Below are 20,469 nucleotides of genomic sequence, written 5' to 3' on the forward strand. Positions count from 1 at the left end.
AACCATGGGGAATCAAAAGCTAGGGTGGCTGGGTCTCCAGGGAATATATAGTGCAAAAGTAAGCGTGGGGGAGAGATTCCTTTTCCAGGACAGGGGCCGTAAGTGCCACGGGGAATGCACACATGAAGGATTTCAGAGCTCAGAGGAGGGAGAGAATAAAAAAATGAAGACATTTCTTAAAAGGACATGCATTCAATAGAGTTTTAGAGAGAGCTAGGAGGTGAGACAGAGAAGGCAATGGCAACCCACTCCAGTACTCTTGCCTGGAAAATTCCATGGACGGAGGAGCCTGGTAGGCTGCAGTCCATGGGGTCGCGAAGAGTCGGACACGACTGAGAGACTTCCCTTTCATATTTCACTTTCCTGCATTGGAGAAGGAAATGGCAACCCATTCCAGTGTTCTTTCCTGGAGAATCCCAGGGATGGCGGAGGCTGGTGGGCTGCCATCTATGGGGTCAGACAGAGTCGGACACAACTGAAGCGACTTAGCAGCAGCAGCAGCAGCAGGAGGTGAGAAGCCTCACTCTCTACAAAGGCTACCCCTAGGTTTTCAGCCTAGGCTGAAGATGAAATGGTTATTTGTGTTCATACTGGCAACACCTGATGCCTCCTCAGCAGAAGAAACCAAGGGATTTGTACTCAGAGAAGTTAGCAGGCAAGAGATCTACATAGAAAATGGTACTAAGCAAACTGTGAAATCAGAAGAGGGGTGTTTTAAATGGGCTATTATCACACACATTCAAAAATTCAGAAGTCAAACGAAGGTCTTATGTTTTGTCTTTCAGGGACAATGGGATTTTGGTGACTATGGAGTGCTTTTTTTCTAAATTTACTAAAGTGAAAATTGACATTTAAGAGAATATATATTTTTAATTTTAGAAAAGCAGATATGTTACTTAATAACTAAAGAGGCTATTTGCCTGCTTGTTTTCCCCTGCAATCGTGTCAGATATGTGCCAGCCTGTCCATACTTCCTTTTGTTGTACAGTGAGTGAGGACCCACGCAGGCTTTTCAGACAGTAGGCTGGTATTAGCAAGCATACACCAGAGTCCTCCCTTCACTGTCCTGAATGTGATGGCCTCAGCAAGGCTGTTGAACAACTAAAAGGACCAAGGTTACTTCCCAGCAGTTGATCAGCACTAGGAGCCTCTGGCTTAGCTCAAGGCTCAGTTTGAAGACAAGCCTGAGCATATCGTTAGATCACTATTTCCAAGAGGTAAACAAATGAGCAGTGGAGGAGTTAGGGCTCTAACTTTCCTGTTGACAGTTTCCTAGGACTTGAACACTTCATTCTCACTTGGAATCATCCTGACTTAGCTCATCACTCCTCCCACTCTCTAAATTTTCTGTAGTTCAGGGTGTGTTTTGAAATATTATGAAATAACGAATACACCCTGTTAAACTTTTTTTTTTTTTACTCAAAGTACAGCCCCTCTAAACTGACTATAATCTAGGAATAAATAACAGAAAGAAATGAACCTGGATAGAGTAGATGAGAGTGTTGGTATGTAATACTTACAGAGATACACAGCCTCAGGACTCCAAATTGAGTAGGCTGTTGTGGTGTGGGAGAATGGAGTTTAAATTCCCTTCCAGTGCTGTTAGCCAGAGATTGTCTGGTCCATCTCCCTTAATTCATAGAAAAGGAAACAATGAGACCTCCCTGGCAGTCCACTGGAAGACTCCATGCTTCCACCACAAGGGGCACAGGTTCAATCCCTGGTCAGGGAACTAAGACCCTGCGTGCCATGCGGCACAGCTAAAAAAATGAATTAATTAATTAATTAATAAATCCCCCCTAGAGTTAAGAACCAGAACCAGTATTAGAAGCCTATCACTGTATAATAGGGGTTTGCTGGATTTAATGAATGGAAAAATTATCCAATTACTAAAAACATCAATCACCATAAAAAATGTTTGGAGTATCTCTTCAAGCCAAATGGCTCTCTGCCATTCTGAGTGGTCAATTTAATGCCCACTCTTGGAAGGCCACTTGACTGGGATATTTCTAATGCACAGTGGGGCTGTCCCCAGGGGAAATTCCACAGAAACTTAGCCTAGAATGGCATCTGGCCAGCACCAAAACCAGAACTGTAACATATTTTGTTCTAAACCTGTCTCACCACCTATCTGGTCATTGTTTTTTTATGCCTCTCAACTCAGTGTAAATGACAAACACAAGGGACAGTATTATTCTTTTTGGAGGTATCTCCTAGTCACCTGTTCTTTCCTTATGAACCTACTATAGCTGAAATTTACCTTATATCTTCCAGGTAATATCTTTAAGGAAAAGATAAAAATGGCATGTCACCTCCAGGAAACCTCAGGCACAGTAGAAGTTCCTCACATTTTTTTGTTCCAGGCTTCACATCTCCACCTGTGTTACTTAATATTAATAGAAAAAAAGACCTAAAATCATAAAACTCTCTGATAGTATCAACTGGCATGGCATCAAAATTGAACTACAAAATGCAGTGTCAAAACTTATTTCATTCTCAAAGCTGCTGGGTGACTATTTCTTGTATCTCTCAATAGCATTCATTTATTCATTCACTTTGTTTTTGGTCACTTAGCATAAGAGGTAAGAATACGGACTCTGAAGCCAATGAGCATGAGTTTGAGTTCTACTTAGTTACTTAATTAAATGACCTTGAACTGAGTTAGTTGATGGCTCTGTCCCTTACCCCCCAATCTGTAAAATGGGGATAATGTTAACACCTACCTACCAGGGTTGCTGTGGGGATTAATATTTTTAAAGTGCTTAGAGCAGTTTCTGACTCAGAATAAGAGCTCAGTAAGTTTTGTTTAAAAAATAATATTTACTCAGTGTGGAGTATCGGGACGAGAATGCTGCAGCGGGCAGACTCTGAAGTAACTCTATGACCCCCACCTCCCGGATGTGGAATCCCCTGCCCTTCAGGGTGGGCGGAACCTGTGACTCACTTCTAACAGAATATGGAAAAGGTGATGAGATGATCATTCCCATGAATACACTATGCTATAGGCCACAGTGTAGGGATGTCACACCAATTATGAGGCTGTATTACTTAAGGCGTTTTGCTAGCAGACGTACTTTCACTTTCCTACTGGTCTTGAAGAAGCAAACTATGTTGACAGCTACCTACAGAGAGAGCCACACGGCAGGGAGCGTCACACATGTTCTTGGAGGTGGGAGTGGCCTCCAGACAGCAAAGATACAAACAAACAAAAATCCAGAAATGTGCAGTCCTACGGCCATAAGGAAATAAATTCTGCTAAAAATTGACAGCTTGGAAGTGGACTCTACTCCAATTGAGCATCCAGAATGCAGCCCATCTGACACCTTAATCGCAGTCCAGTGAGGTCTTGAAGCATAAAGATAACCCTTGGCCAACATCTTGATCACAGCCTTTTGAGAGACCCTGAACCAAATGCCCCAAGGAGCTGAACAAGTTGGAGAAAAACACACAACCATTCTGACTGGAGTCACTTTAAATTCATAGTGAAAGTCATTCAGTAATGTCCGACTCTCTGCGACCCCATAGACTATACACTGCCAGGCTTCTCTGTCCATGGAATTCTCCAGGCAAGAATACGGGAGTTGGTGGCCATTTCCTAATCCAGGGGATCTTCGTGACCCAGGGAACACGCCTACGTGTCCTATACTGCAGCAGATTCTTTACCGCTAAGCCACTGGGGAAGCCCAACTATGCAAACACCATACACTATACTTCTTTAGTCTTTGCAATTCTTCCAGATAACTGTTTCACTTTGCACTTCTTCTTGATAACCATTAATTCTGAAGAAGCTGAAGTTGAATGGTTCTATGAAGACCTACAATAACTTCTAGAACTAAGACCAAAAAAAGAATGTCCTTTTCACCATAGGGACTGGAATGCAAGAGTAGAAAGTCAAGAGATACCTGGAGTAACAGGCAAATTTGGTCTTGGAGTAGAAAATGAAGCAACACACTGGTCATAGCAAACACCCTCTTCCAACACAAGAGACAGCTCTACACATGGACATCACCAGACGGTCAATACCAAAATCAGATTGATTATATTCTTTGCAGCCAAAAATGGAGATGCTCTCTACAGTCAGCAAAAACAAGACCAGGAGCAGACTACGGCTTAGATTGTGAACTCCTTATTGCAAAATTCAGATGTAAATTGAAGAATGTAGGGAAAATCACTAGACCATTCAGGTATGACCTAAATCAAATCCCTTACGATTATACAGTGGAAGTGACAAATAGATTCAAGGTATTAGACCTGAGAAACAGAGTGCCTAAAGAACTATGGACAGAGGTTCATGACATTGTACAGGAGGCAGTGACCAAGACCATCGCCAAGAAAAAGAAATGAAAAAGGAAAAATGGTTGTCTGAGGAGCCCTTACAAATAGCTGAGAAAAGAAGAGAAGCTAAAGGCAAAGGAAAAAAGGAAAGATATACCCATCTGAATGCAAAGTTCCAAAGAATAGCAAGGAGACATAAGAAAGCCTTCCTCAGTGATCAATGCAAAAATATAGAGAAAAATAATAGAATGGGAAAGACTAGCGATCTCTTCAAGAAAATTAGAGATACCTAGGGAACATTTCATGCAAAGATGGGCACAATAAAGGACAGAAATGGTATGGACCTAACAGAAGCAGATGAAATAAAGAAGTGAGTGAAAGTCATGTCTGACTCTTTGCAACACCATGGATTGTAGCCCACCAGGCTCCTCTGTCCATGAAATTTTCCAGGTAAGAATACTGGAATGGTTTGCTATTCCATTCTTCAGGGGAGCATCCTGACCCAGGTATTGAACCCAGGTCTCCTGCATTGCAGGCAGAATTTTTACTGTCTGAGCCACCAGGGGAGCCCATATTAAGAAGAGGTGGCAAGAACACACAGAAGAACTATACAAAAAAGATCTTCATGACCCAGATAATTACGATGGTGTGATCATTCACCTAGAGCCAGACATCCTGGAGTGCAAAGTAAAATAGGCCTTAAGAAGAATCACTACAAACAAAGCTAGTGAAGATGATGGAATTCCAGTTGAGCTATTTCAAATCCTAAAAGATAATGCTGTGAAAGTGCTGCACTCAATATACAAGCAAATTTGGAAAACTCAGCAGTGGCCACAGCACTAGAAAAAAGGTCAGTTTGCATTCCAATCCCAAAGATAGGCAATGTCAAAGAATGTTCAAACTACCACACAACTGCACTCACCTCACACACTAGCAAAGTAATGCTCAAAATTCTCCAAGTGAGGCTTCAATAGTACATGAACCAAGAACTTTCAGATGTAAAAGCTGGATTCAGAAAAGGCAGAGGAACCAGAGATCAAATTGCCAACATCCACTGCATCATAGAAACAGCAATGAAAAACATCTACTTCTGCTTTATTGACTATGTCAAAGCCTTTGACTGTGTGGATCATGACAAAATGTGGAAAATTCTTAAAGAGATGGGAATACCAGACCACCTTACCTGCCTCCTGAGAAATCTGTATTCAGGTCAAAAAGCAACAGTTAGAACCGAACATGGAAAACAGACTGGTTCAAAATTGAGAAAGGAGTACGGTAAGGCTGTATATTGTCAGCCTCTTCTTTAACTCATATGCCGAGTACATCATGCAAAATGCTGGGCTGGATGAAGCACAACCTGGAATCAAGATTGCTGGGAGAAATATCAATAACTTCAGATATTCAGATGACACCATCCTTATGGCAGAAAGTGAAGAGGAACTAAAGAGCCTCTTGATGAAAATGAAAGAGGACAGTGACAAAGGTGGCTTAAAACTCAACATTCAAGAAACAAAGATCATGGCATCTGGTCCCATCACTTCATGGCAAATAGATGGGGAAACAATGGAAACAGTGACAGAGTTTATTTTCTTTGGCTCCAAAACCACTTCAGATGGTGACTGTAGCCATGAAATTAAAAGACACTTGGTCCTTAGAAGAAAAGCTATGACCAATCTATACAGTGTATTAAAAAGCAGAGGCATTACTTTGCCAACAAAGGTCCATTTAGTCAAAGCTATAGTTTTCCCAGTAGTCATGTACGGATGTGAGAGTTGGACTATAAAGAAACCTGACTGCTGAAGAATTGATGTTTTTAAACTGTGGTGTTGAAGAAGGCTCTTGAGAGTCTCTTGGTCTTCAAAGAGATCAAATCAGTCAATCCTACAGGAAATCAGTCCTGAATATTCATGGGAAGGACTGATGTTGAAGCTGAAGCTCCAATTCTTTGGCCACCTAATGCGAAGAACTGACTCATTGGAAGAGACCCTGATGATGGGAAAGACTGAAGGCAGGAGGAGAAGGAGGTGACAGAGGATGAGATGGTTGGATGGCATCACTGACTCGATGGACATGAGCTTGAGCAAGCTCTGGGAGTTGGTGACTGACAGGGAAGCCTGGTCTGCTGCAGTCCATTGGGTTGCAAAGAGTCAGACACTGACTGAACTATTTCACGTCTTTTTTTTTTTCTCAAAGCAAAAAAAGTCTGTATAACCTTCTCCTCCTTGCTCATTCTCAGCACATAACCTTGCTTCTCTCTTCATTGAGAAAACAGAAACAATCAGAAAAGAGCTCCACAAGCTCCCATCTAGCATATCTGTACCCATATTTTTATCTTATTTCCAAGTGCGTAAATAAACTATCATGATCCAATCCCTCTACCCATGAGCTGTGTCCCATCCCCTTATACCTTCTTAAAGATATCATGAATCCCTCATAGATATCTCAGAACTGGCATACTTTTCACTTTCTCTAGTCCCAGATTCAATCTACAGTAAATCCCATGGGCTCCATCATCAAAATGTATCCAGAATCCTGCTAGTTTTCACTATCACTTGTTTCCATCCTTGTCTAATCCAGTATCATCTCTTACTTGAATTATATAGAGCCATAGCCCCCAGTAGATCTCCTTGCTACCACCCTTGCGCCTATACAGGCCACTCTCAATAATAGCAGCCAGAATGACCTCTGGAATTACATCACTCTTCTGCATGAAACCCTCTAACAGATTTTTATCTCACTGGGAATAAAAGGCAAAATCATCAAAAGACCCACAAAGTTCAACAAGGTCTCAGCTACCCAACCCTGGCCCCTGCGTACAATCCTTCTCTAATTTCCCCCCTTCCCCCATTTATGTTCTCCATATTCTGCCCTAGTTCACCAGACTCCAGCCACACTGCAGCTTAGAATTTGTCCTGAGGTCATTGGGAAGCCCCTGACATGTTTTATAAGCCATCTTTCTATCTTCTTTGCCTATAGCATAGGGCAAATGATAGACATTAATATCACCGACTGCATATTATGAAGTTGTTGTAATGGGCCTTACTGCTCCCAGCAAGGAAATAAAGGATCCCTTTGTGGGGCTTGAGATTCATTTTTTATTTTCCTTTTTGTCCAAAAGAAAGATTAAAAGCAGAAAATTTAAAGACTGAAACTTTCAGTGTTTTTAAAAGTTTTTTCTTAAATTTTTTGTATTATATGAGTATCATAAATATTAAAATTTGGAACGTACAAAAGAGATATGGAAGGAAGGAGGGAGAAAGGAAGCAAGGAGAGAGGGAAGGAGAAGGAGAAAAGAGGGAGAAAGAAAAAGTGATAGAAAGGAAGAAAAGCAAGAAAGGAAGGGAGGGAGGAAGGAAGGGAAAGAAAAGACAGAGATAGAAAGAGAAAAGGGGAAAAAAATCATCCCAAGAGCCTGGCACACAGAACAAGTCCTATTAGTAATTATGTTAAAGTGTTTTTTAAGCCACCACCCCAGTTATTCTCCCGGGGAAGTGAGAGGAACAGTGCCTTCTCCTCTAAAGTCCTGACTTCATTTAGGATGCCACACCCTGCCCTAGTTGAGCTCACTTCTCATGCGCAAGTTTGGAAAAGATTTACTGGGGTTTAAGAGTCCGACCTTTTTATCTTTCAATTTGTTAATGTGGTGTATCACACTGATTGATTTGTGAATATTGAAGAATCCTTGCATCCCTGGGATAAAGCCCACTTGGTCATGATGTATGATCTTTTTAATATATTGTTGGATTCTGTTTGCTAGAATTTTGCTAAGGATTTTTGCATCTATGTTCATAAGTGATATTGGCCTGTAGCTTTCTTTTTTGTGGCATCGTTGTCTGGTTTTGGTATTACAGTGATGGTGACCTCATAGAATAAGTTTGGGAGTTTACCTTCCTCTGCGATTTTCTGGAAGACTTTGGGTACGATAGGTGTTTGCTCTTCTCTAAATTTTTGGTAGAATTCAGCTGTGAAGCCATCTGGTCCGAGGCTTTTGTTTGCTGGAAGATTTCTGACTACAGTTTCAATTTCCGTGCTTGTGATGGGTCTGTTAAGAATTTCTGTCTTCCTGGTTCAGTTTTGGAAAGTTATACTTTTCTAAGAATTTGTCCATTTCTTCCAAGCTGTCCATTTTATTGGCATATAGTTGCTGATAGTAGTCTCTTATGATCCTTTGTATTTCTGTGTTGTCTATTGTGATTTCTCTATTTTCATTTCTAATTTTGTTGATTTGATTCTTCTCCCTTTTTTTTCTTCATAAGTCTGGCTAATTGTTTGTCTATTTTATTTATCTTCTCAAAGAACCAGCTTTTAGTTTTGTTGATTTTTGCTAGTCTTTGTTTCTTTTTCATTTATTTCTGCTCTAATTTTTATTACTTCTTTCCTTCTACTAACCCTGGGGTTCTTCATTTCCTCTTTTTCTAATTGCTTTAGGTGTAGAGGTAGGTTATTTATTTGATTTTTCTCTTGTTTCTTGAGGTAAGCATGTATTGCTATGAACCTTCTCACTGCTTTTACTGAATCCCATAGGTTTTGTGTTGTTGTGTTTTCATTTTCATTTGCTTCTATGCATATTTTGATTTCTTCCATGATTTGTTGGCTATTCAGAGACGTGTTGTTTAGCCTCCAAATGTTTGTATTTTTAATAGTCCCCCCCCCCCCCCCGTAGTTGATATCTAATCTTACTGCATTGTGATTAGAAAAGATGTAGACAACAGTTAGGTCTAACTGGTCCATTGTATCATTTAAAGCTTGTGCTTCCTTGTTAATTTTCTATTTGGTTGATCTAACCACAGGTGTGAGTGGGGTATTAAAGTCTCCCACTATTATTGTGTTACTGTTAATTTCCCCTTTCATACTCGTTAGCTTTTCCTGTATGTATTGAGGTGCTCCTATGTTGGGTGCATATATAATTGTTATATCTTCTTCTTGGATTGATCCTTTCAGTATTATGTAGTGTCCTTATTTGTCTCTTTTTACAGTCTTTTTTTCAAAGTCTATTTTATCTGATATGATTATCTCAATAGATGCAGAGAGCACTTTTGACAAAATTCAACACCCATTTATGATAAAAACTCTCTAGAAAGCAGGCATAGAAGAAACATACCTCATATGTTTCTTATCGCTTTTATTATGAGTCAACATAATAAAAGCCATATATGATAAACCCACAGCAAACATTATCCTCAAAGGTGAAAAATTGAAAGCATTTCCCCTAAAGTCAGGAACAAGACAAGGGTGCCCACTCTCACCACTACTATTCAACATAGTTTTGGAAGTTTCAGCCACAGCAATCAGAGGGAAAAAAGAAATAAAAGGAATCCAGACTGGAAAAGAAGTAAAACTCTCACTATTTGCAGATGACATGATCCTCTACATAGAAAACCTTAAAGACACCACTAGAAAATTACTAGAGCTAATCAATGAATATAGTAAAGTTGCAGGATATAAAATTAATACAGAAATACAGAAATTCCTTGCATTCCTATACACTAACAATGACAAAACAGAAAGAAATTAAAGAAACAATCCCATTCACCATTGTGATGAAAAGGATAAAATACTTAAGAATAACTCTACCTAAAGAAACAAAAGACCTATATATAGAAAACTATAAAACACTGATGAAAGAAATCAAAGACGACACAAATAGATGGAGAAAAATACCATGTTCATGGATCGGAAAAATCATCATAGTGAAAATGAATATACTATCCAAAGCAATCTATAGATTCCATGCAATCCCTATCAAGCTACCAAGGTATTTTTCAGAGAACTAGAACAAATAATTTCACAGTTTGTATGGAAATACAAAAAACCTCAAATAGCCAAAGCAATCTTGAGAAAGAAGAATGGAACTGGAGGAATCAACCTACCTGACTTCAGACTATACTACAAAGCTACTGTCTTCAAGACAGTATGGTACTGGCACAAAGACAGAAATATAGATCAATGGAACAAAACAGAAAGCCCAGAGATAAATCTACGCACCTATGGACACCTTATCTTTGACAAAGGAGGCAAGAATATACAATGGAGAAAAGACAATCTCTTTAACAAGTAGTGCTGGGATAACTGGTCAATCACCTGTAAAAGAATGAAAGTAAAACACTTTCTAACACCATACACAAAAATAAACTCAAAACGGATTAAAGATATAAATGTAAGACCAGAAACTATAAAACTCCTAGAGGAAAACAGGCAGAACACTCTCTGACATAAATCACAGCAAGAACTTTTATGACCCACCTCCTAGAGTAATGGAAATAAAAGCAAAAATAAACAAATGGGACCTAATTAAACTTAAAAGCTTTTGCACAATGAAGGAAATTATAAGCCAGGTGAAAAGACAGCCTTCATAATGGGAGAAAATAATAGCAAATGAAGCAATGGACAAATAATTAATCTCAAAAATATAAAAGCAGCTCATGCAGCTAAATACCAGAAAAATAAATGACCCAATAGAAAAATGGGCTAAAGAACTAAATAGACATTTCTCCAAAGAAGACATACAGATGGCTAACAAACACATAAAAAGATGCCCAACATCACTCATTATCAGAGAAATGCAAATCAAAACCACAATGAGGTACCATCTCACGCCAGTCAGAATGGCTGTTATCAAAAAGTCTACAAACAATAAATGCTGGAAAGGGTGTGGAGAAAAGGGAACCCTCTTACACTGTTGGTAGGAATGCAAACTAGTACAGCCACTATGGAGAACAGTGTGGAGATTCCTTAAAAAAACTGGAAATAGAACTGCCATACGACCCAGCAATCCAACTGCTGGGCATACATGCCAAGGAAACCAGAATTGAAAGAGACACGTGTACCCCAATGTTCATCACAGCACTGTTTACAATAGCTAGGACATGGAAGCACCCTAGATGTCCATTGGCAGACAAACGGATAAGAAAGTTGTGGTACATATACACAATAGAGTATTACTCAGCTATTGAAAAGGACACATCTAAATCAGTTCTAAAGAAGTGGATGAGACCGGAGTCTATTGTCCAGAGTGAAGTAAATCAGGGAAAAAAAACACCAGTACAGTATATTAATGCATATATATGAAATTTAGAAAGATGGTAACGATGACCCTATATGCAAGACAGTAAAAGAGACACAGATATAAAGAACGGATTTTTGGACTCTGTAGGAGAAGGCAAGGGTAGGATGACTTGAGAGAACAGCACAGAAACATGTATATTACCATATGTGAAACATGATCAGTCCAAGTTTGATGCAAAGAAACAGAGACAACCCAGAGGGATGGGACGGGGAGGGAGGCAGGAGGGGGGTTCAGGATGGGGGACACATGTGCACCCATGGCTGATTCATGTCAATGTATGGCAAAGCCATCACACTATTGTAAAGTAATTAGCCTACAATTAGAATAAATTAATTAATTTTTTAAGGAAAAAAATAGAGTCCATGACCTTTGTGACATTTCACTCCAGTAACTCCTGAGTAGGTTTTGTCTTGGCCATAAGCCCGGTTTTAAAAAAGATTCTGGGTTTTTTTCTCTTGACAGAAAAAAGATAAATTTAGTAGTACTATATTTTCAGCAGTTATAATGAATGAGTGATTAAAATATAAACGGGCCACCCAAGAACAGAATACCCTTGACTGAAATGAACATACAGACTCTCATCTTCTCACCAAAATACTATTAAATTACATCAGGGTAGAATTCTACTGATCTCTGTTTTTTGAAAGTTGATTTTTTTCCTTTTATTTGTCACTGGACTATCCTACAAGGGCTATACTATCCTATATGTACTATACCATCCTACGGGCTTCCCAGGTGGCACTCGTCTTAAAGAACCTGCCTACAAATACAGGAGACATAAGAGTCGAGAGTTCAACCCACGGGTCAGGAAGATCCCCTGGAGGAGGACATGGCAACCCACTCCAGTATTCTTGCCTGGAGAACCCCATGGACAGGGGAGCCTGGCAGGGTCCATAGGGTCACAAAGAGTCAGGCACAACTGACTGACTTTCATTTTTTTCATACTATACTACTAGTATTAGGTTTTATTAGGTTCTATTGTAACTATATAATAAAAACTTATATTTTGTTCAAAGATCATCATTTTTGTTTAAATGACTGTTTAAAGATTGATATTTATTGTTAGCCATAAAAGATGCAGCTTTAGGTCACAATTTAGTACACAGAAATAGTAATTTTATAAAAAGTAATTTAGAAGTTTAAAAATGTAAATGAAACTTTCCAAATGGCAGTTGGTAACTCATTGATTATAGCATCTGATTATATAGTCAGCTTGGATTATTTTTAGAATAAGGAAAATACACACTTAATTAACAAACAATATGAAATCTTTCCAAATATGTACAAAAATTTAAGAACATTTTCTAATAATTACTTTGGTCATTTTTTAATTGCCTATTCTCTTCACAATTGATCCAATAAAAGTCCATATCCATGAACTATGCAGAGTTGGACACGACTGAGGGACTTTCACTTTACTAGAAATGTTAAGTGGCTTTTGCAAGATTTCATACCAGTGGGAGATTTTTAATTTGAACACATATGTGTCTGACTAAAAATTTCATGTTCTTAATCACTATTTCAATAAATCCATATATCTCCAACCTTTTAATTTCCAAAATAGTAAATAATGTTCTCACTATTCACCATCCATTTAGATAAATATTGCATGAAGTGAAGTGAAGTGAAAGTCGTTCAGTTGTGTCCAACTCTTTGTGAACCCATGGTCTATACAGTCCATGGAATTCTCCAGGCCAGAATACTGGAGTGGGTAGCCTTTCCCTTCTCTGGGGATCTTCCCAACCCAGGGATCAAACTCAGGTCTCCCACATTGTAGGTGGATTCTTTACCAGCTGAGCCACCAGGGAAGCCCAAATATTGCATGGTGATGTCTAAAAAAGACAATGGTGATTAATTAAGTATCTGTATACCTCTAATCAGTAGTGTAGTGATGTCTTATGGTTTTAATTTGCATTTCTCTGATGACATATAATGGGGAGCATTTTTCATGTTTATTCACCAACCATGTATATATCTTCTTTGGTGAGGTGATAAGGTCTTTGGTGTATTTTTTAAGAACTGAGTTGGTATATTATTTTTATTTTTATCTTTTTATTTTCAGCCAGCTGTATCATTAATTCTGAAATGTATCTCATAGACAACATATAATTGTATCTTGACCTTTGTCCAGTCTGACAACCTCTGCCACTTAATCAGTGTTTAGCCCATTTACATTTAATGGAATTATTAATATGGTTGGATTTATACTTGGCATTTTGCTATTTGTTTTCTTTATGCCTCATGTCTTTTTTGACTGCTGCTCTTCCTTTCTTGCTCTCCCTATGTTAAATACTTTTTGTGCAGCATTTTAATTTCTCTGCTGGTTTGACTATAATTGTTTGCTGTTATATTCCTATGGTTACTTTAAGAAATACAGTATGCTTTCTAAGTTTTCACAATCTACTTTTGGTTAATAGTAACAATCCTGGCAAAGTGTAGCAACTTTGCTCCAATATAGCCTCATTTTCTCATATATATTACATATTGATATGTTATAAATCCAAAAGTGTTAAAATTATTCTTTTGTACAGGAGATGGTGACAAAAACCACCCCCAAGAAAAAGAAACACAACAAGGCAAAATGGTTGTCTGAGGAGGCCTTACAAATAGCTGAGAAAAGAAGTAAAAGGCAAGGAAGAAAAGGAAAGATATATCCATCTGAAGTCAGAGTTCCAAGAAATAGCAAGGAGAGATAAGAAAGCCTACTTAAGTGAACAATGCAAAGAAATAGAGGAAAACAATAGAATGGGAAAGACTAGAGATCTCTTCAAGAAAATTAGAGATACCAAAGGAACATTTCATGTAAAGATGGGCACAATAAAGGACAGAAATGGTATGGACCTAACAGAACCAGACAATATTAAGGAGAGATGGCAAGAATATAGAGAAGAACTGTACAAAAGAGATCTTAATGACTGGGGTAACCACACTGGTGTGATCACCCACCTAGAACCAGACATCCTGGACTGTGAAGTCAAGTGGGCCTTAGGAAAATGTTACTATGAACAAAGTTAGTGGAGGTGATGGAATTCCAGCTGAGATATTTCAAATTCTAAAAAATGATGCTGTTAAACTGCTGCACTCAATATGTCAGCAAATTTGGAAAACTCAGCAGTGGCCACAGGACTGGAAAAGGTTAGTTTTCATTTCAATCCCAAAGAAGGGCAATGCAAAAAAAAAAGTTCAAACTACCACACAATCAAGCTCATTTTACATGCTAGCAAGGTAATGCTTTAAATCTTTCAAGCTAGTCTGCAACAGTATGTGAACCAAGAACTTTCAGATGTAAAAGCCGGATTTAGAAAAGGCAGAGAAACCAGAGGTCAAATTGGCAACATCTGCTGGATCACAGAAAATGCAAGAGACTTCCAAAAATCATCTACTTCTGCTTCATTGACTATGCTAAACCCTTTGACTATGTGGATCACAACAAACTGTGGAAAATTCTTAAAGAGATGGGAATACCAGAACACCTTACCTGTCTCCTGAGAAACCTGTATACAGATCCAGAAGCAGTAAATAGAATTGGACATGGAGTGACAGACTGGTTCAAATTTGGGAAAGGAGTACATCAAGACTGTATATTGTCACCCTGCTTATTTAACTTACATGCAGAGTACATCATGTGATGCATGGATCAGTGAAAACGATCCATCCATCAATCAGTGACAATAATCCATCCATCCAGTGACAATGTAAACAGTGAGACTTTATTTTCTTGGGCTCCAAATCACTGCAGATGGTGACTGCAGCCATGAAGTTAAAAGATGCTTGGTCCTTGGAAGAAAAGCTATGACAAACATGCTGCTAAGCCACTTCAGTCGTGTCCGACTCTGTGCGACCCCATAGACGGCAGCCCACCAGGCTCCTCTGTCCCTGGGATTCTCCAGGCAAGAGCACTGGAGTGGGTTGCCATTTCCTTCTCCAATGCGTGAAACTGAAAAGTGAAAGTGAAGTCACTCAGTCATGTCCGACCCTCAGCAACCCCATGGACTGCAGCCTTCCAGGCTCCTCCATCCATGGGATTTTCCAGGCAAGAGTACTGGAGTGGGGTGCCATTGCCTTCTCCAACGACAAACCTAGACAACATTAAAAAAGCAGAGACATTACTTTGCCAACAAAGGTCCATCTAGTCAAGGCTATGGTTTTTCCAGTAGTCATGTATGGATCTGAAAGTTGGACTATAAAGAAAGCTGAGCACCAAAGAATTCATGCTTTTGAACTGTGGTGTTGGAGAAGACTCTTGAGAGTCCCTTGGACTGCAAGGAGATCCAACCAGTCAATCCTAAAGGAAATCAGTCCTGAATATTCATTGGAACGACTGATGCTAAAGCTGAAGCTCCAATACTTTGGCTACCTGATGCAAAGAACTGACTCATTTGAAAAGACCCTGATGCTGGGAAAGATCGAAGGCAGGAGAAGGGGACAACAGAGGATGACATGGTTGGATGGCATCACCAACTCGATGGACATGAGTCTGAGCACACTCCGGGAATTGGTGATGGACAGGGAGGCCGGGAGTGCTGTAGCCCATGGGGTCGCAAAGAGTTGGACACAACTGAGCGACAGAACTGAACTGAACTGAACATCATGCGAAATGCCACCTGGATGAAGCACAAGCTTGAATTAAAATTGCTGGAAGAAATATCAGTAACCTCAGATATGCAGATGATACCACTTTAATGACAAAGTGAACTAAAGAGCTCTTGATGAAGGTGAGAGAGGAGAGTGAAAAAGCTCTTAAAACTCAACATTCATAAAACAAAGATCACGGCATCTGGTCCCATCAGTTCAATTCAGTTCAGTCGCTCACTCAGTCGTGTCCGACTCTTTGTGACCCCATGAATTGCAGTACACCAGGCCTCCCTGTCCATCACCGACTTCCGGAGTTCACTCAAACTCATGTCCGTCGAGTCGGTGATGCCATCCAGCCATCTCATCCTCTGTCATCCCCTTCTCCTCCTGCCCCCAATCCCTCCCAGCATCAGAGTCTTTTCCAATGAGTCAACTCTTCGCATGAGGTGGCCAAAGTACTGGACTTTCAGCTTTAGCATCATTCCTTCCAAAGAAACCCCAGGGTTGATCTCCTTCAGAATGGACTGGTTGGATCTCCTTGCAGTCCAAGGGACTCTCAAGAGTCTTCTCCAACACCACAGTTCAAAAGCATCAATTCTTCGGTGCTCAGCTTTCTTCACAGTCCAACTCTCACACCCGTACATGACCATTGGAAAAACCATAGCCTTGACTAGGCAGACCTTTATTGACAAAGTAATGTCTCTGCTTTTCAATATGCTATCTAGGTTGGTCATAACTTTTCTCTCAAGGAGTAAGCGTCTTTTAATTTCATGGCTGCAGTCACCATCTTAGTCTTTAATAAAAAAGTTAAGAGAAGAAAATATTAAAGTCTATTTTTAAGTCATATTTACACACATATTTACCATTTCTGATACTCTTCATTTCTTTGCATGTATTCAAATTGCCTTCTGGCATCACAATGTCCTTTCAGCCTGTAGTATATCTTTTAGCATTTCTTAGAGGCAAGCCTACTAGGAATAAATTTCCTAACATTTTTTAAAATCTGGGAATATCTGTAATTTGCCTTCATTTTCCTTTGCCCTCATTTTGAAGGATAGTTTTGTAGAACATGAGATTCACTCATTTCTTTCTCATAAAATCTGCTGTTCTTACTGACAATGCCAGTGAATATGGATTTCTCACTTTCCAGCCCCTTCTTGCAGTGAAGCTGCTGGTTTTTACAGCCAGCCCCACCTTGGTAGTACTATCAAGCTTGGGCTTGGGGAAGAGGAAACATTCCGAGGCAAGATTACCACAGACTCCCACTGCTTGTTCAGAAGTTCAGCAGTTCCTCACAAGTAAATACTTCCTGATTTGTTGTCTTTGGTCTTTTCCCAGACTCCTGAAACGATTATTTTTTGAAAATTTTGTCTAGTTTTACACTTGTTTCTTAAGAACATTTTCTGCTAGAAATACTGCTCTCTGGTTCTATATAGATTAGATATTCTCATAGAATTAACTCATAGAACAGCCATTGACTTAAGAATACTTTATAATTTGGGCTGCTCAGGGTAGAGAGGTGATTTTCTGTACTATCATAGAAATTTATTGCTTTAGAATATCACATTATAACTTTTTTCTGCTGGAAGTACAGTTAGTTCCTTTTCATCAGAGATAAGAGACTTACATTCACTGAGCATATATACCAGGCCAATGGCATGATACATTCTCTAATGCTCTAATTCTTTTCAAAATAATGATTGTGGGCTTTTTGTAATTGTAAATGTAACATACCCTTGTTTTTGAAAAATTGAACAGAAAAGAGTCCTCTCCCCAGAAATATTTTGTAATGATACCACCTAGAGAAAGACATATTTAATATCATCCCCTCTCCCCTTCTCTCCTTTCAATCTCTGTGTGTGTTTGTGTGTCTGTATTAACATTAGCTTCAGGAGGTGAAAATAAATCTCCTATTGCTCTGAAGATCATAGCCCTCTTCCAAGGTTCTAAGATTTGTAAAAAGTCTTTTTTCTCATACCAGCTACTGGGGTAGAAGAGAAAGCTATAGCCCTCTGAATCTGAAGAGTGCCTAAGACATACATTTTGGTTATACAAAGATCAACAAAGATTCTGTTCTTTAAGGAGAAAACAGATGTTTAGCTCAAAAAAAAAAAAAAAAAAACCTATGTTGCTCTTGATATGCAAAACTTTTCTTCCTTGTGGGTGCATATTTCATCCTTCAAGAATTTTTAAAATACAACATGGACTGAGACCGATTTGCTCTCAAAAGCTATCATTGACAGTAGGATGGACGACCATCACGAGAAAACTTGGACTAGCAAAGAAAAGAATCTTGAGTCAGCGCCACCCTCTCTTTTTATAGGAAACAAAAAGTATTTATAGCCAGGCCTGCTAAGTCGCTTCAGTCGTGTCCAACTCTGTGTGACCCCATAGACGGCAGCCCACCGGCTCCCACATCCCTGAGATTCTCCAGGTAAGAACACTGGAGCGGGTTGCCATTTCCTTCTCCAGTGCATGAAAGTGAAAAGTGAAAGTGAAGTCGCTCAGTCGTGTCCGACTCTTAGTGACCCCATGGACTACAGCCCACCAGGCTCCTCCATCCATGGGATTTTCCAGGCAAGAGTACTGGAGTGGGGTGCCATTGCCTTCTCCAATAGCCAGGCCTAGGAAAAAGCAAATCTTCAATAACTAAGGGGATGTTGGTTGAAAGGAGCAGCCAAATCAAGTCATCTTTAATGTTTTATCATGTTTCTTAAAGGGAAAAAATAAATGCTCTTGGTTAGTTTGAGCCTTACTCATTCATTCAGTTCAGTTCAGTTCAGTCGCTCAGTAGTGTGCGACTCTTTGCGACCCCATGAATCGCAGCACGCAAGGCCTCCCTGTCCATCAGCAACTCCCGAGTTCACTCAAGCTTGCATCCATCTAGTCTTTAGGTGAAGTCAATAGGAAATCATTGGTTACTCTCATTGATAGGGAAACAATTGGAACTGGAGCATCCTCTTCACGCTCAGTCCAGAAAGAACAGCTGGTTCCTCTTATCCCAGGAGCTGACACAGTCTGAATGGGAAGGAGTCATCATCACCATTTAACCAAAGCTGGGAGCATTTCCCTGAAATGCTGAGGAAGAGTCAGAGAAGAAAAAGTTCCTTCTTTGTTGAGGTCCTTTAATGGACTGGAACCTGGTAGTCTGGAGTCAAGGATAAGAAAGTAAAAGAGAGGGAGAAACAGGCTGATGATATTCCTTGGTTTACACAGAAAACCAATAAAGCTCTTGGCACAGAGCTTGCACTGCTTCATGTAGGCACTGGGCGCCCTCTCGAGGGGGTGAAGGCACAGTGCGCCTTCTCGAGAAGGTCTTAGAAGCCTGGGCAAGAAAGATAGCTCAGTGGGCTTCTGCACTCCAAAGAATTAGCCCAGGGGGGTGGGGAGAGAGAGACAGAGAGAGAGAGAAAGAGAAAGAAAGACAGACACGGGGACCTACGCTCTGATGGAGGAAAGGTGTTTTATTCAACATAGTGTGGGTATATATACTGTCTTACAAGGTAGCTATTTTCAGCAAAGATAAAAATCAAAAGTCCAGACTTACAAATTATCATAAGGCAATCCATATCAAAGAGAGATGTTTGTAAATAACCACTTTTACCGTATGGTTCATAAAAAGGAAGAGGGTCGTAAATAGTTACTTATCACCGTATGGAAAAACTAACGAAGGAAATGCATGCATTCCTTAGCCCCGGGAGCAGTTTGCCAACTCCTCTTAATTCCTGAATATTCAGGAATTAATAAGGGACAGAGGATTCATGACAGATCCAAAACAGGACACAAGAAGCCTCCTGTTAAATGCTTCCTGACACTTCTTCAGTAGGTGGGACTAGAATTCCCCAAGAGAATAGTAGCTGTGGGGTGATTCAATTGAGGGAGTTTGATGGCAGAGGATGAGAGAGAACAGAGAACTGAGGGAAGAAGGGGTGTGGAAGAAGACTCATCAGTCAGTGGGCATTCTGAAAACCCATTTGGTAGCCATGATGAGGATCTGCTCTTGACTCAGTTCTAAGGAAGCTGTTAGTCTAAGATACACGTTGTCACTGCACCAGAGTTCCTAACTATCTCAATGGACCCAATATGTACAGCACCTGTACTGTAGGTTTTTAGCTTCCTGAGAGCAACGTATTTTTGATATCCAAACAAAATAATCCCAATTTCTTGTGTTTGGCTTCCCCACTGGCAGAAAATCAGGTGACCACTCAACTTTCTCTGTAGCTAAGGAGCCCAGTCCTGGCTATTCAAAGCAGTTTGGCTCCTTATTTCCACACACTAGTCTGTGAGTACTACCTTTACGCAGCCCAAATGCCCATAAGTTGCTCCCCCAAAGAAAAGCTGAATTCTCCCTGGAGCTATGAATTGCAACTTGTAAAATCATAATAGTTTTGCAATCTGTGATGGTCACCTCAAAACTCTGTTAAAATGATCAGGGATTCCCTGGTTTCTTGTTCAGAGCTTATATATAGTATCTTAATTATTCCATCTAATTTTTTTTTTTAACATGGTAACTGTTTTATTACAAATAATATCTTTGGGTGGGAGAAATGCAA

Source organism: Bos javanicus, chromosome 3 (assembly GCF_032452875.1).
Source record: "Bos javanicus breed banteng chromosome 3, ARS-OSU_banteng_1.0, whole genome shotgun sequence".
Classification (NCBI taxonomy): Eukaryota; Metazoa; Chordata; class Mammalia; order Artiodactyla; family Bovidae; genus Bos; species Bos javanicus.